This window comes from Hemiscyllium ocellatum, chromosome 20 (assembly GCF_020745735.1).
Source record: "Hemiscyllium ocellatum isolate sHemOce1 chromosome 20, sHemOce1.pat.X.cur, whole genome shotgun sequence".
Taxonomy (NCBI): domain Eukaryota; kingdom Metazoa; phylum Chordata; class Chondrichthyes; order Orectolobiformes; family Hemiscylliidae; genus Hemiscyllium; species Hemiscyllium ocellatum.
Genome location: NC_083420.1, coordinates 3,696,542 through 3,710,760, shown reverse-complemented (window position 1 = coordinate 3,710,760; position 14,219 = coordinate 3,696,542). Strand labels below are relative to the sequence as shown.

General features: G+C 44.6%; 1 non-coding gene across 1 annotated transcript; it reads right to left on the bottom strand.

The window, feature by feature from the left end:
• Positions 1-10,804: 10,804 nt before the first annotated feature.
• On the bottom strand, positions 10,805-10,886 carry trnas-gcu (transfer RNA serine (anticodon GCU)). The gene has a single exon. It is a non-coding gene; the product is annotated as a tRNA-Ser (tRNA).
• Positions 10,887-14,219: the final 3,333 nt, after the last annotated feature.

Here is a 14,219-nt window from a genome sequence, read left to right as displayed (position 1 = left end):
ATGGTTGGGAACGATGGGCCCAGTAATATTATTACTAGGCCACTGCCTCTTCCAGATGAGCTATCTATAGCCTCATGGGAAACCAGACTGTGCACACAGATGCAGCATATGGGCATGATGAAGACATTGTTTGGTTTAAGGATTCAGGGGATTGCAGATAATACTACACTTTCTAATCAGAAAGATACTGCCTGGTCCTGAAATCCAGGGTACTACCAAGATGGAAGTCCTTGTTTCAGCAGAGCAACTGTTGCCCATGATGGACATTCATGAGTTGAAGTGTTGGTCTTGGGGGACACCTGCTTAAGTTAGAAGAGAAGATTTTCTCTGTGAAGGAATGTCAGGAGGTAAAGGATTTTGCAGATGAGGAGATGGACCAATGACAAGGTCTACAAGGAACAACATACTCTTTGAAGGATACCCCAGGGACGAGAGATCCTCCAGTGAAGATGATCCATGGGTCAGAATCACGGTCAACAGTCCCTGCATGAAAGATGCACCATTCTTCCAGGTCCAAGGAGACTGCACTTTGGGAAAACTGTGAAATAACCAGATCATCTACATTTGTGAATTCCGAACAAGCACCGAGAGAACGGAGAATGCCGTAAATCAGAAACAAAAACAGAAATTGCTGGATAAGCTTCTTAGTTCTGAGGAAGGGTCACTCAACCCAAAACATTAACTCTGATTTCTCACTACAGGTGCTGCCAGACCTGCTGAGCTTTCCAGTAACTTCTGTTCTTGTTTGTGAATTCCTACCCTCGGGGTGGGATGCTGGGGGTGGAGGGAAGTTAGCGTGGGGTGTTGTTTTGGGAGTAGATAGGGAGGTAGGAAATTGAAAAGAAGTTAAATTAATGATAAAGGCAAACATGATGTAAAGTTTATGGCAGGAGGAGCTTGTGGCATAAGGTAACAGTTGTGAAAGAGTTAACATTGATATTGGATTAGCCTGACTCAATCTGACAATGTCACACACAGGCTTTGGTAGAGACAAGGAGTCCTACCTGAGGATCTGATGGGAGCAGATTCATTCTGCGTAGCTCCTGAGAGTTCTCGTAATTAAAGCTGACTGGGTTATGTTGTTGTGCTTATTACAATCATGCAACATCTTGTTAACTGCCTTTTCTGTAGGTGCTCCACAGTGATGGATCTTCTCCCACTGATCAGTAGAAAGGCAGTATTGTCAGAAGAAGATTATTGGTGACAGTGAACATGCTTAAACAACCCTTCCCCTGTGCCACATGTGGGCAGTGGTAAAGGATATTTCAAGGTGCCAGCTGTGGCAGTCAGGGTAACACCTGCACTCTCTATCCTGTTACGCTGCCAGACTCTCTCCCCAAAACCTCCCATTGCAGCTGGAGAGAGGCATACATCCCTGTTGCGTTGCTCCTGCGTGTTCCTCAACAATGCAATTGCCTGTGTGCCACATTTCCAGGAGGTTTGTACCAATGGGCACAAGTGAATCATGCGTCAGAATTGTTCCTTCCACTTTTAGACATAATCCAACACTCTCCCCATTAATCCTGAGAGAAAAGAGGTTCTGTGGTCAGTCTCAGTAATGAGAAACCTACATTATTGCTTAACATTCCACGTTTCTGTTCTAATTTATCTCCCCAACTGCTGAGTGTGTTACGTTGAGAGCCAAGGGACCACTGATAGTTTAAAACAATCAGCTTTTAAAAATCAGCATGATTTAATAATTAAGCATTGCTGAATGCTACAGCTTTGGTTTACCAGTTAATGACTGCTCAGTGGCACAATCACAAAAGCTTGTTAGCAAATCTCCTTGAAATAATAGCCGTTTTAATTTACTTTCCTTTCTTTTGGATTGTTTGTTCTATGTCCAAATCTCCCTATTTAATCAACAAAGTACTCTGAACCCACAACCTGCTCTCAGGGGAAACAAAGTGATGGTTACCTTTAACGCTTGAAAAACTTCAGCAAATACATGCTCCTAGAAAAGGTGACAGGGTTACAACCTTACCAGGCGGTGTTAGTAACTATACCCTGTTACAATCCTAAGCATAGTTAGCAACCCTTGTGTTTAGTCATAGAGACGTAGAGCCATACAGCACAGAAACAGGCCCTTCAGCCCAACCAGTCCGTGCCAACCATAATCCCAAATTAGACGCGTCCCATCTGCCTACGCTTGGTCCACATCCCTCCAGATATTTCTTATTCATGTACTTACCTAAATATTCTTTAAAAATTGTAACTGTACTCGCGTCCACCACTTCCTTTGGAAATTCATTCCATGGATGAACCACTGTCTGTGTAAAATAATTGCCTGTGTCTTTTTAAACATCTTTCTCCCCTCACCTTAAAATTATGCCCCCTAGTCTTGAAATCCTCCATCCTAGGGGAAAGACATCTGCAACTTGCCTTATCTATTCCTCTTCTGATTTTATAAACCTCTATAAGGTCACCCTTCAATCTTCTATGTTTCAGTGAAAGAAGTCCCAGCCTATACAGCCTCTCCTTATAACTCAAACCCTTCATTCCCAGCAACGCTCTGATAAATCTCTTCTGAACTCTCTCCAGTTTAATAATATCCTTTAATAATAATAACAGGACGACCAGAACTGGACACAGTATTCCAGAAGAGGTCTCACCAATGTCCTTGATAGTAATGAGGAAAACTCTCCTGCATAATTCTACCACTGGGATTGTGGTGGAGAATTTGTCACGGTGTGATCTTCTGTCACCTCCCTACCTGGAGAGATCTTACATTCCCCACCTCAACTCTCCTGGACCTCAGCAGGACTGTAGCCTCCCTCTTGCTTTTGTGTGCAGTTGGCAGTAAGACTTGGGCACACCTCTCCAACAGCCCGCCTGCCTCTGATGGGAATGGGGAAAGGCTCAGTGTTTCTCCCACCCATATTTGAGCAGCTTCCCGGCCCCCAGCCCCTGAGCTGTCTCCAAACCCTCCACGTCCTGAGTCCGTGCAGCTCCAGTCAGTTAAGATGACTCTGGTCCCTCGCCGTTTTTCTCAGTGACATTTTGCAGCTGCTGGTTGTTGCTGAGAGCTCACAGTAGAGATGTCTGTTACCTACCTCAGAAACATGTCAGGTCATAGTCTGCTTCAAAATGATCAATGGGTCAGGCAGCATCCAAGGAACAGGAAACTCGACGTTTCAGGAAGCCCTTCCTGATGAAGGGCTTATGCCTGAATCGTCGAGTTTCCTGTTCCTTGGATGCTGCCTGACCTGCCGCGCTTTTCCAGCAACACATTTTCAGCTCTGATACTCCAGCATCTGCAGTCCTCACCTTTTCCTCGAAATGATCAATCACAAGTTACTCCTTTGAGCTTGCAGCTCGTTAGTGCAATTCATGACTTGCTGCCATTCCTGATGAAGGGCTCATGCTCGAAACGTCGAATTCTCTATTCCTGAGATGCTGCCTGGCCTGCTGTGCTTTGACCAGCAACACATTTGCAGCTGTGATCTCCAGCATCTGCAGACCTCATTTTTTACTCAATTCATGACTTGACCTGCTGAGTCATTTACAAAGAGCGACAAAAATCATGAGATATCACTGAAGTTTCAGCTTGCAGTGAATTTTTCACGTAATTAATACAACCGTCTACAGCACAATGTCTCAGTGGAAGAGAAATCAGAATTAGTGTTTCGGGTTCAGTGGACTTTCTTCAGTTTTTCACTTCAGAACTCAAATCAAAACGTTAACTCTGATTTCTCCCCACACTGCTGCCAGAATTGCTAAGATTTTCCAACAATTTCTGTTTCTGATTTGTGGCATTCCCAGTTCTTTCAGATGTTTCTTTGTGGAAGATCTTTGTGAAGGGCTGTGACTTGTTGAAATAATGAATATCAGAGAGTAAAGTTAGTTGCCGTTTAATTGGTGAATAAAAATAAAATGGATTGGCTCTTTGTCAATGGAAATGATGCCTTTCAGCTGATGTGGTTTATATGGGTTTCAGTAGTTTATTGATTAAACATGGAGATTTGGATATTACATTCACAAAGCTTTTGCCCTAGTCCCATATGGGAGACTGTTAAAGAAGGTAAAAGCACATGGGAGCTAGGGTAACTTGGCAAGTTAGGTTTAAGCATATGCTCAGTGACAGGAGACAGAGGGTGATGGTGGAAGGTTTGTGTGTGTCTGGAGCCTGGTAGGTTTCAATAGGGATCAGTACAGGGTCCTGCACGGTTTGTGGCAAATAGAAATCAATTCAATAGAATTTGGGGTGGGGGTGATAAGGAAGTTTGCAGATGACACAAAGATTATAGTTGACAGTGAGAAAGGAAGTGTTAGGTGTCAGGAGGATATATAATAGCAGCTGGGATTTCACCCTGATCACTGTGAGGTGATACACTTTGGAACAAGGAACAAGATAAGGGAGCACTCAATGAATGGTAGGACACTAGGAAGCTCAGAGGGACAGACGGATCTTGGGTACTATCCACAGATCCTGGAATTAGCAGACTGGTTAATAGAGTTGTTAGGAAGGCATATGGGATTCTAGCCTTCATCAGTTGAAGCATAGATTCTAAGAGTAGGAAGGTGGTGTTGTTGCTGTACAGGACTTGGATCGGTCACAGCTGGAATACAGTGTGCAGTTCTGGTCCCCACACTATGGGAAGGATGAGACTGTACTGGAGGGGGTGCAGGGGAGATTCACCCGGATGTTTCCCTGGAATGGAGTGATTCAGTGATGAAGAGAGGCTGGATAAGCTCAGGTTGTTTTCTTAGGAGCAGAGACAGTTGAGGAAGGATTTAATAGAGGTGTATAAGATTATGAGGGACATGAACAAGGCAGCTAGGAAGCAGCAGTTTCCCTTAGCTGAAGGATTAACAATGAGGGAAATCATTTTAAGGTGAAGGTCAGGAGGCTTAGAAGCAACTTGAGGAATTTTGTCTCCCCCAGAGAGTTGGAGGGTGAGGGGGTTCGGGTCCGGAATATACCATCTGGGAGGGGTAGGTGAGGCACTAAACCTCACAACTTTTACAAAGTACTCGGAGTGAACACTTAAAATGTCATAACATTCAAGGCAATGGGCTGAGTGCAGGTAAATGAGACTAGCACAGTACAGGTAGGTCAGTGCAGATTGGATGGGCTGAACGGCCTCTGCTGTGCTTTATGACTCAATGGCGATAACCACAAATTAACCAAAACCCATTGGACTGACTCAAATATTCTCAAAATTCACTCTTTAATCATTTGTTGTTTACAATGCTTTTTTGTCACTTCTTTCCCAATTATTGATTTATTTCAGTCTATTCTATCAAGACAGTAAAAATCTGAGCAACGATTTTAATTTCGCTTAGTTTAGTTGCTCAGGAGGTATCTATTCTAGTGGAGGCACTGATGCCATGCAATAATTTATTTTGCAGGATTTGATGTCACTAAAATGAAATTGGGAAAACTGTTTTGAATTCCTAGCGTCTTTATTGCCTTTCAATAAGAATTCTGTTTTATTTTTTGCTGGAGATTAGGGGAACTCAAGACAGAGATTAGCCAGTTTTATTGTCTTGATCCAAAACTGGGTAGGCATCGAAGGGGATATGAAATTAAGATTTCTGTGCATTGTTTTCTGTTTTAACCTCCTTTACGCCCACTGAATTTCCTCACAGCCAGAGGCTGCAGGAGATGGCAGCATTAATAACACTGCCTCCAATTACCTTGTTACATTTTTCATATCCAGTTATATTTTGAATATTAAGTGACAAAGTTCCTGGCAGTTTTATTAAACATACCATTTATATTTCTGCCTCTGATCTGGCTGAACAATTGAAGAAAGCCCGGCAGAATAAGAAAAGCCTTCATTATTCTATGTGTTTCTCAAAATTGGTCATTTGGGTAAAAGGACAGGTTTGACATGACATATAATGATCTCAGACTTCCATATTCCAGCTTCTCCCCAAGCAAAATGATTCCAGTAAGTTAAGTTAAATTTCGAAAAGTCAAATCTGAAAATAACTTTGATTTTGTGTCTTTTTTAAAAAAAAACTCTAGACGTTTCTTTGGTGAGAGAAAGACAGCAATCTTCACCACAATCGCACACGAGTGGACAGCAGGGCATTTTGATCTGATCCAATAATGACAATTAGAGAATTCTAGAATGCTACAATACAGAAGGAGGCCACTAGACCCATTGTGCCGTCTACACGGCTAGTTCCATTCTCCAGCCTTATCTCCACATCCTCCAAATTCATCCCTTTCTAATATATCTCCAACTCTCTTTTGAAACCTCCTGTGGGATCTTCCTCCCCCACCCTCCCAGGCAGCACCTTCCAAAGGGTAAAAAGTGAGGTCTACAGATGCTGGAGATCAGAGCTGAACATGTGTTGCTGGTTAAAGCACAGCAGGTCAGGCAGCATCCAAGGAACAGGAAATTCGACGTTTCGGGCCAGAGCCCATCCTGATGAAGGGCTCTGGCCCGAAACATCGAATTTCCTGTTCCTTGGATGCTGCCTGACCTGCTGCACTTTTCCAGCAACACATTTTCAGCTCTGATCTCCAGCATCTGCAGACCTCATTTTCTCCTCTCCCAACACTAGTCTGCTACAGGGACCCCTTGGAGAGAGACTATAACGTTTGTCTTATCAACTTTGCTTTGTGTTATTTCTGTGTATAACTGTAATGTAACTTAGTTTCTTTACTTCTCTGTTCTGTAACTGAGGATTGTACTGAGGTACTCTGTACCAAAGGTGGTGCTGTATGTGACTTATACATTTTCCACCGTACTCATTTCAGTACATGTGACAATAAAGTTAATTCATAGAACATAGAACATTATAGCGCAATAAAACATAGAACCTTACAGCGCAGTACAGGCCCTTCGGCCTTCGATGTTGTGCCAACCTGTGAAAATAATATAATACCCATCTAACCCACACCGTTTCATTATTGTCCATATGTATGTCCAATGCCCATTTAAATTCCCCTAATGTTGGCGAGTCTACTACTGTTGCTGGCAAGCCATTCCATGCCCCTATTACTCTCTGAGTGAAGAAATTACCCTTAATATCTATCACCCCTCAATTTAAAGATATGTCCCCTCATGTTAGCCTTCACCATCCGAGGAAAAAGGCTCTCACTATCCGCCTTATCTAACCCTCTGATTATCTTATACGTCTTGACTAAGTCATCTCTCAACCTTCTTCTCTCCAATGAAAACAGCCTCTGTTCCCTCAACCATTCCTCGTAAGACCTTCCTTCCATACCAGGCAACATCTGAGTAAATCTCCTCTAAACCTTTTCCAAAGCTTCCACATCCTTCCAATAATACGGTGACCAGAACTGTACACAATACTCCAGGTGCGGCCTTACCAGTATCTTATACAGGCTGAAGCATGACCTTGTGGTTCCAAAACTCAATCCCTCTACCAATAAATGCTAACACACCGTATGCCTTCTTAACAACCCTATCAACCTGGGTGGCAAATTTCAGGGATTTAGCACCTGGACACCGAGACCTCTCTGTTCATCTACACTACCAAGAATTTTACCATTAGCTCAGTACTCTGCATTCCTGTTATTTTTTCTGAAGTGAACCATCTCACACTTTTCCACATTAAACGCTATTTACCACTTCTCAGCCCAGCTCTGCATCTTATCTATTTCCCTCTGTAACCCACAACATCCTCCAGCACTATCCACAACTCTGCCTACCTTAGTGTCATCCACAAATTTACTAACCCATCCTTCTACGCCCACCTCCAGGTCATTTATAAAAATGACAAATAGCAGTGGCCTCAAAACAGATCCTTGAGACACACCACTGGTAACTGAGCTCCAGGATGAACATTTCCCATCAACCACCACCCTCTGCCTTCTTTCAGCTAGCCAATTTCTGATCCAAACTGTTAAATCACCCTCAATCCTGAAACTCTGTGTTTTGTGCAATAGCCCACTGTGGGAAACCTTATCAACCACCTTACTGAAATCCATATACATCACATCAACTGCTTTACCCTCATCCACCTGTTTTTTTCACCTTGTTGAAGAACTCAATAAGGTTAGTGAGGCACAACCTACCCTTCACAAAACTGTGTTGACTATGTCTAAATAATTATTCTTTTCCAGATGATTATAAATCCTATCTCTTATAACCTTTTCCAACACCTTACCCACAACCAAAGTAAGGTTGACTGGCCTATAATTACCAGGTAAAAACAATGACTGCAGATGCTGGAAACCAGATTCTGGATCAGTGGTGCTGGAAGAGCACAACAGTTCAGGCAGCATCCAACGAGCAGCGAAATCTACATTTCAGGCAAAAGCCCTTCATCAGGAATAAAGGCAGTGAGCTGGAAGCATGGAGGGATAAGCTAGAGGGGGGTGGGGTGGGGAGAGAGTAGCATAGAGTACAATGGGTGAGTGGGGGAGGAGATGAAGATGATAGGTCAGGGAGGAGAGGGTGGAGTGGATAGGTGGAAAAGAAGATAGGCAGGTTGGACAGTCTGGACAAGTCATGGGGAGAGTGCTGAACTGGAAGTTTGAAACTAGGATGAGGTGGGGGAAGGGGAAATGAGGAAGCTGTTGAAGTCCACATTGATGCCCTGGGGTTGAAGTGTTCCGAGGCGGAAGATGAGGCGTTCTTCCTCCAGGCGTCAGGTGGTGAGGGAGCGGCGGTGAAGGAGGCCCAGGACCTCCATGTCCTCGGCAGAGTGGGAGGGGGAGTTGAAATGTTGGGCCACGGGGCGGTGTGGTTGATTGGTCCAGGGTTGTACCGAGCCCCCCCTTCTTAAACAAAGGAACAACATTTGCTGTCCTCCAGTCTTCTGGTACTACTCCTGTCGACAATGATGGCATAAAGATCAAAGCCAAAACTCTGCAATCTCCTCCCTGGTTTCCCAGAGAATCCGAGGATAAATCCCATCCGGCCTAGGGGTCTTACCTATTTTCAGATCTTCCAAAATTGCTACAACCTCCTCTTTGTCAACCTCAATCCCATCTAATCTAGTAGCCTGTATCGCCGTATTCTCACTAACATTGCCCTTTCCAATGTGAATACTGACAAAAGAGTATTCATTAAGCACTTCCCCTATGTCCTTAGATACCACACACAACAGGGCAGTACAGGTACTGACCTGTGGAACCAATCTGATGCCTATTTATCCTACACTATTCCATTATCACCCATACGTTTATCCAATGGCCATTCAAATACTCTTAAAGTTGGCGAGTCTACTACTGTTGCAGGCAGTGTGTTCCACACCCCTACTACTCCCTGAGTAAAGAAACTACCTCTGATATCTGTCCTATAACTATCACCCCTCAATTTATAGCTACATCCACTCATGCTAGCCATCACCATCTGAGCAAAAAAGGCTCTCACTGTCCACCCTATCTAACCCTCTGATTATTTTATGTGTCTCAATTATGACACCTCTCAACCTTCTTCTCTCCAATGAAAACAGCCTCAGTTCCCTCAGCCTTTCTTCATAAAACCATCTGTCCATACCAGGCAACATCCTGGTAAATCTCCTCTGAACCCTTTCCAAAGCTTCCATATCCTTTCTATAATTTGGTGGCCAGAATTGTATGTAATACTTCAAGTGCAGCCACACCAGAGTTTTCTACAGCTGCCTCATGGATCTAAAACCCAATAAAACCTAACACACTGTATGTCTTTTTAACAAAATTATCAACCTGGGTGGCAACTTTCAGGGATCTATGTATGTGGAATTCAATTCAATATTTTAACCTGTCAAAATTGTTCATAACTTTGAACACCTTTTAATTTCCTCTGCTCCAGGGAATAGGAGCCCAATTGGGTTGTGGCACAACAGTAATGCATCTGACTCTAGATTGGAAGGTTGTGAGTTCATAACATGCTTATGCTGTTTAATTACCACTCAACTCCCTGGCTGTGGGGTTGCTCAGTGGTTAGCACTGCTGCCTCACAGCACCAGGGACTGGAATTTGATTCCCACTTGTATGACTGTCAGTGTCTAGTTTCCACATTTACATGTGGTTTAAAGATGTGCAGGTTAGATGGATTAGCCAGGCTAAGTTGCCCCATTGGGTCCAATGCTGTGTAGGCTAGGTGGGTTAGCCATGAGAAATGCAGGGCTTAGTTGTGATGCTCTTTGGAGAGTCAATGGGATGAATGGCCCACTTCCACACTGTAGGGATTCTATTATTCTCTAATGTTTCCTTTTATCTAACATCCGTCATTTGTAGTATCATTCTACTGAATCCCTTTTGAACTCTGTTTCACTAATGTCCTTGAGGGAAGGAAACTGCCATCCTTACCTGGTCTGGCCTACATGTGACTCCAGACCCACAGCAATGGGGCTGACTCTTAACTGCCCTCTGGGCAATTAGGGATGGGCAATAAATGCTGGCCCAGTCAGGAATGCTCACATCCTGGATAAAAATTGTCTCTAATACCCTTCCCTAAATAAGGTGACCAGATATGAACACAATACACCAAGTGTGGTCTGACCAATGATTTGTAGAGGTGTAGCATCATTTCCTTGATTTTATACTCTGTGCACCTATTTTTTTTTTTAGATTAGACTTACAGTGTGGAAACAGGCCCTTCGGCCCAACAAGTCCACACCGACCCGCCGAAGCGAAACCCACCCATACCCCTACATTTACCCCTTACCTAACACTACGGGCAATTTAGCATGGCCAATTCACCTGACCTGCACATCTTTGGACTGTGGGAGGAAACCGGAGCACCCGGAGGAAACCCACGCAGACACGGGGAGAACGTGCAAACTCCACACAGTCAGTCACCTGAGTCGGGAATTGAACCCGGGTCTGAGGTGCTGTGAGGCAGCAGTGCTAACCACTGTGCCACCGTGCCGCCCACAACATTGAAAACAGCGACGAGAGTGGGATTCGAACCCACGCGCGCAGAACACAATGGATTAGCAGTCCATCGCCTTAACCTCTCGGCCACCTCGTCACATATATTTATAAACCCCAAGGATCCAATAAGCCTTCTTAACAATTATCTGTCATTTTCCAAGAAGCAATGAGCAAGACCCAAGACCTTATAATCGTCTCAGCCACAATGGGATAGCCAGCCATTCTGCTTCTGCTCATGGTGTCAGAGCAGGAGCAGGCTATTTAGCCCCTCAAGCCTGTTCTATCCTTCAATGAAATCACAGCTGATCTGAGGCCTAGCATTATCTACCTGTCCTTGACCCATATCCTTAATATCTTTGCTTATCAGGAAAGCTATCCGACTCAGATTTCAAATTAACAACTGCTGTTTGTGGAAGAGAGTCCCAAAGCTCTCCCACCCTTTGTGTGTAGAAGTGCTTCCTAACATCTCTCCTGAATGCTCTGGCCCCAGTTCTCAGACTATGCCCCTAGTTCTAGAATATACAGTAATTTATCTTTGTCGATCCTGTCTTTTCCTGCTAATATCTTGAAGATTTCAGTTATCCCAATGTAATGTGCGGAAGTTGTTATTTTGAGGGAAGGTGTGCTGCTCTTGGTTTGGAATTGGTGCCTTGCACTGAAATAAACCCACAGAGTCCAGGATCCCGTCACCAAGTCCTCCATTGTTGACACTGACCCAGCTCCCTCAGAGCCAGCTGTCAGAGTGACCTGAACCCCTGACACTCCTGTTTCTATCTGTCAGCCAGGGCTCCCTGACTGGACCATATTAACAGCTCCAATCAGGGAACTCCTATTCTATGAGGTCCCCCTGACTGACCCCATTACAATCACTATATGTGCAATGACCAAAATTGAACAATTTAGTGGCAATTCTTTTCGCAGCAGAGAGCGGCGGGAGCTGGGCAGAAGTTCAGACGGAGCACAAGGCCGGTCGGGAAGGTAAGTGATTGTTATTAGAGTGGGTGTGTTCTAAACTCCAGGTCCTGCAAAGTAGGGTCTCCCTCCCTCCCTCATCCTCTAACCTAAATTAAGAGTTCACAGGCTTGCTACAAAACGAGGGTCTAAGGAAGTTTTTAATCGAAGAGTGAGGCTTCAGCTCAGGCATCTTTGAAAAGGAGGTTGAGTGAGGTGATTACACCACAGTTGAAGAGGGTGAAGACACGACTGCCCATCTGGTTCAGTGCGCTACGTGCTTGATGTGGGAGGTCAACGATTCTGGTGTGTCTGCCTCGTATATGTGTGGGAAGTGTGTGCACTTTCAGCTATTGACCGAGCATATTGCAGCACTGATGAAAGAACTCGAGGACCTTAGGCTCATCCGAGAGAATGAGGTCTTTCTGGACAAGACCTTCAGCGAGGTTATTACACCGACCATACCAGAAAAGAGCAGAAGAGAGCGGACGATGAGGAAGGCAAAGAGGAGACAGGTGCAAGTGACCCTGGGAGAAGTACCTGTCAGGAACAAGTTGAAGCTGTTGGAAACAGTGGAAACTGCCAGTCCGCGAGGCGGCCAGGTTTGCCAATCAAAAGTTGGCGCAGAGGCAGAGCGGAAGAGTCGGACATCGCACAGAGCCGTGGTAATAGGGGACTCCATCGTGAGAGGAACTTACCGGGGCTTTTGTGGCAGCAGACGGGATTTAAGGATGGTGTGTTGCCTTCCTGGCGCCAGGGTGAAAGACATCGTGGACAGAGTGCAGGAAATCCTCAAGGACGAAGGTGAAGAGCCAGAGGTGGTGGTACATGTCGGCACAAATGATGTCGGGAAAAAGAGGAGGCACATACTACAGCGGGACTTTGGAGAACTAGGAAGAAGGCTGAAAAGCAGGACGTCCAGGGTGGTTATCTCCGGTTTGCTTCCAGTTCCTCGGGCTGGTGAGGCCAGAAACAGGGAGATAATGGACTCGGACGTGTGACTGGGGAACTGGTGCAGGAAGCAAGGATTTAAGTTCTTGAATCACTGGGGTACATTTTGTGGCAAACATAAATTCTACAAGAGAGACGGTTTGCACCTTAATAGGTTAGGGACCAGCATTCTGGCAGGCAGGTTTTCTACTGTAACACCACTACATTTAAACTAAGTAGTGGGGGGGAGGGGACAAACTGGATGTATAAAAAGGAAGTTGAAGGGAAAGTTAGAACAAGAGAAGTCAAGAAAGACAACTGTATCAATGAGGCAGAAAACTCGGAAAGGGATCATGCTGTAAGGTTGAGTGAAATAGGGGTTGATGGGAAGGGTGAGGGCAGTAACAAATTAAAAATACTGTATATGAACGCACGAAGCATTAGAAATAAGATGGATGAGCTTGAGGCTCTTTTGGAAATTGGCAGACATGATATTGTGGGGATAATTGAGACGTGGCTTCAAGTGGACAGGGCCTGGGAAATGAATATTCAAGGCTACACGTGCTATCGTAAGGACAGACTGACGGGCAGAGGGGGTGGAGTGGCCTTGTTGGTAAGGGAGGATATTCAGTCCCTTGCCCGGGGGGACCTAGAGTCAGGGGATGTAGAGTCAGTGTGGATAGAGCTGCGAAATACTAAGAGTAAAAAGACCCTCTTGGGAGTCATCTGCAGGTCCCCAAACAGTAGTCTGGATGTTGGATGTAAGTTAAATCAGGAGCTGAAATTGGCCTGTGGTAAAGATGTTACTACAGTTGTTATGGGGGATTTTAACATGCAGGTAGACTGGGAGAATCAGGATGGTATTGGACCTCAAGAAAGAGACTTTGTGGAGTGCCTCAGAGATGGATTCTTAGAGCCTCTGGTGCTGGAGCCGACCAGGGAGAAGGCAATTCTGGATCTGGTATTGTGTAACGAACCAGAATTGGTCAGGGACCTCGAAAGTGAAGGAGCCATTGGGACGTAGTGACCATAATACAATAAGCTTCAATCTGCAATTTGAGAGGGAGAGGGTACAGTCGAAAGTGACAGTACTTCTGTTGAATAAAGGGAACTATGGAGCTATGAGGGAGGAGCTGGCCAAAGTTCAATGGTGCAATACCTTAGCAGGGATGACCGTGGTGGAACAATGGTGGATATTTCTGTGTATAATGCAGAAGTTGCAGGATCAGTTCATTCCTAAAAGGAAGAAAGATCCCAGAAGGCTGATGAGGGAAGTTAAGAGAAAAAGTATAACATAGCAAAGATAAGTGGGAAAACGGAGGACTGGGAAGCTTTTAAAGAACAACAGAGGATTACTAAGAAGGAAATACGCAGAGAAAAAATGAGGTACGAAGGTAAACTGGCCAAAAATATAAAGGAGGATAGTAAAAGCTTTTTCAAGTATGTGCAAGGCAAAAAAATGGTTAGGACTAAAATTGGGCCCTTGAAGACAGAAACAGGGGAATATATTACAGGGAACAAAGAAATGGCAGAAGAATTACATGGGTAC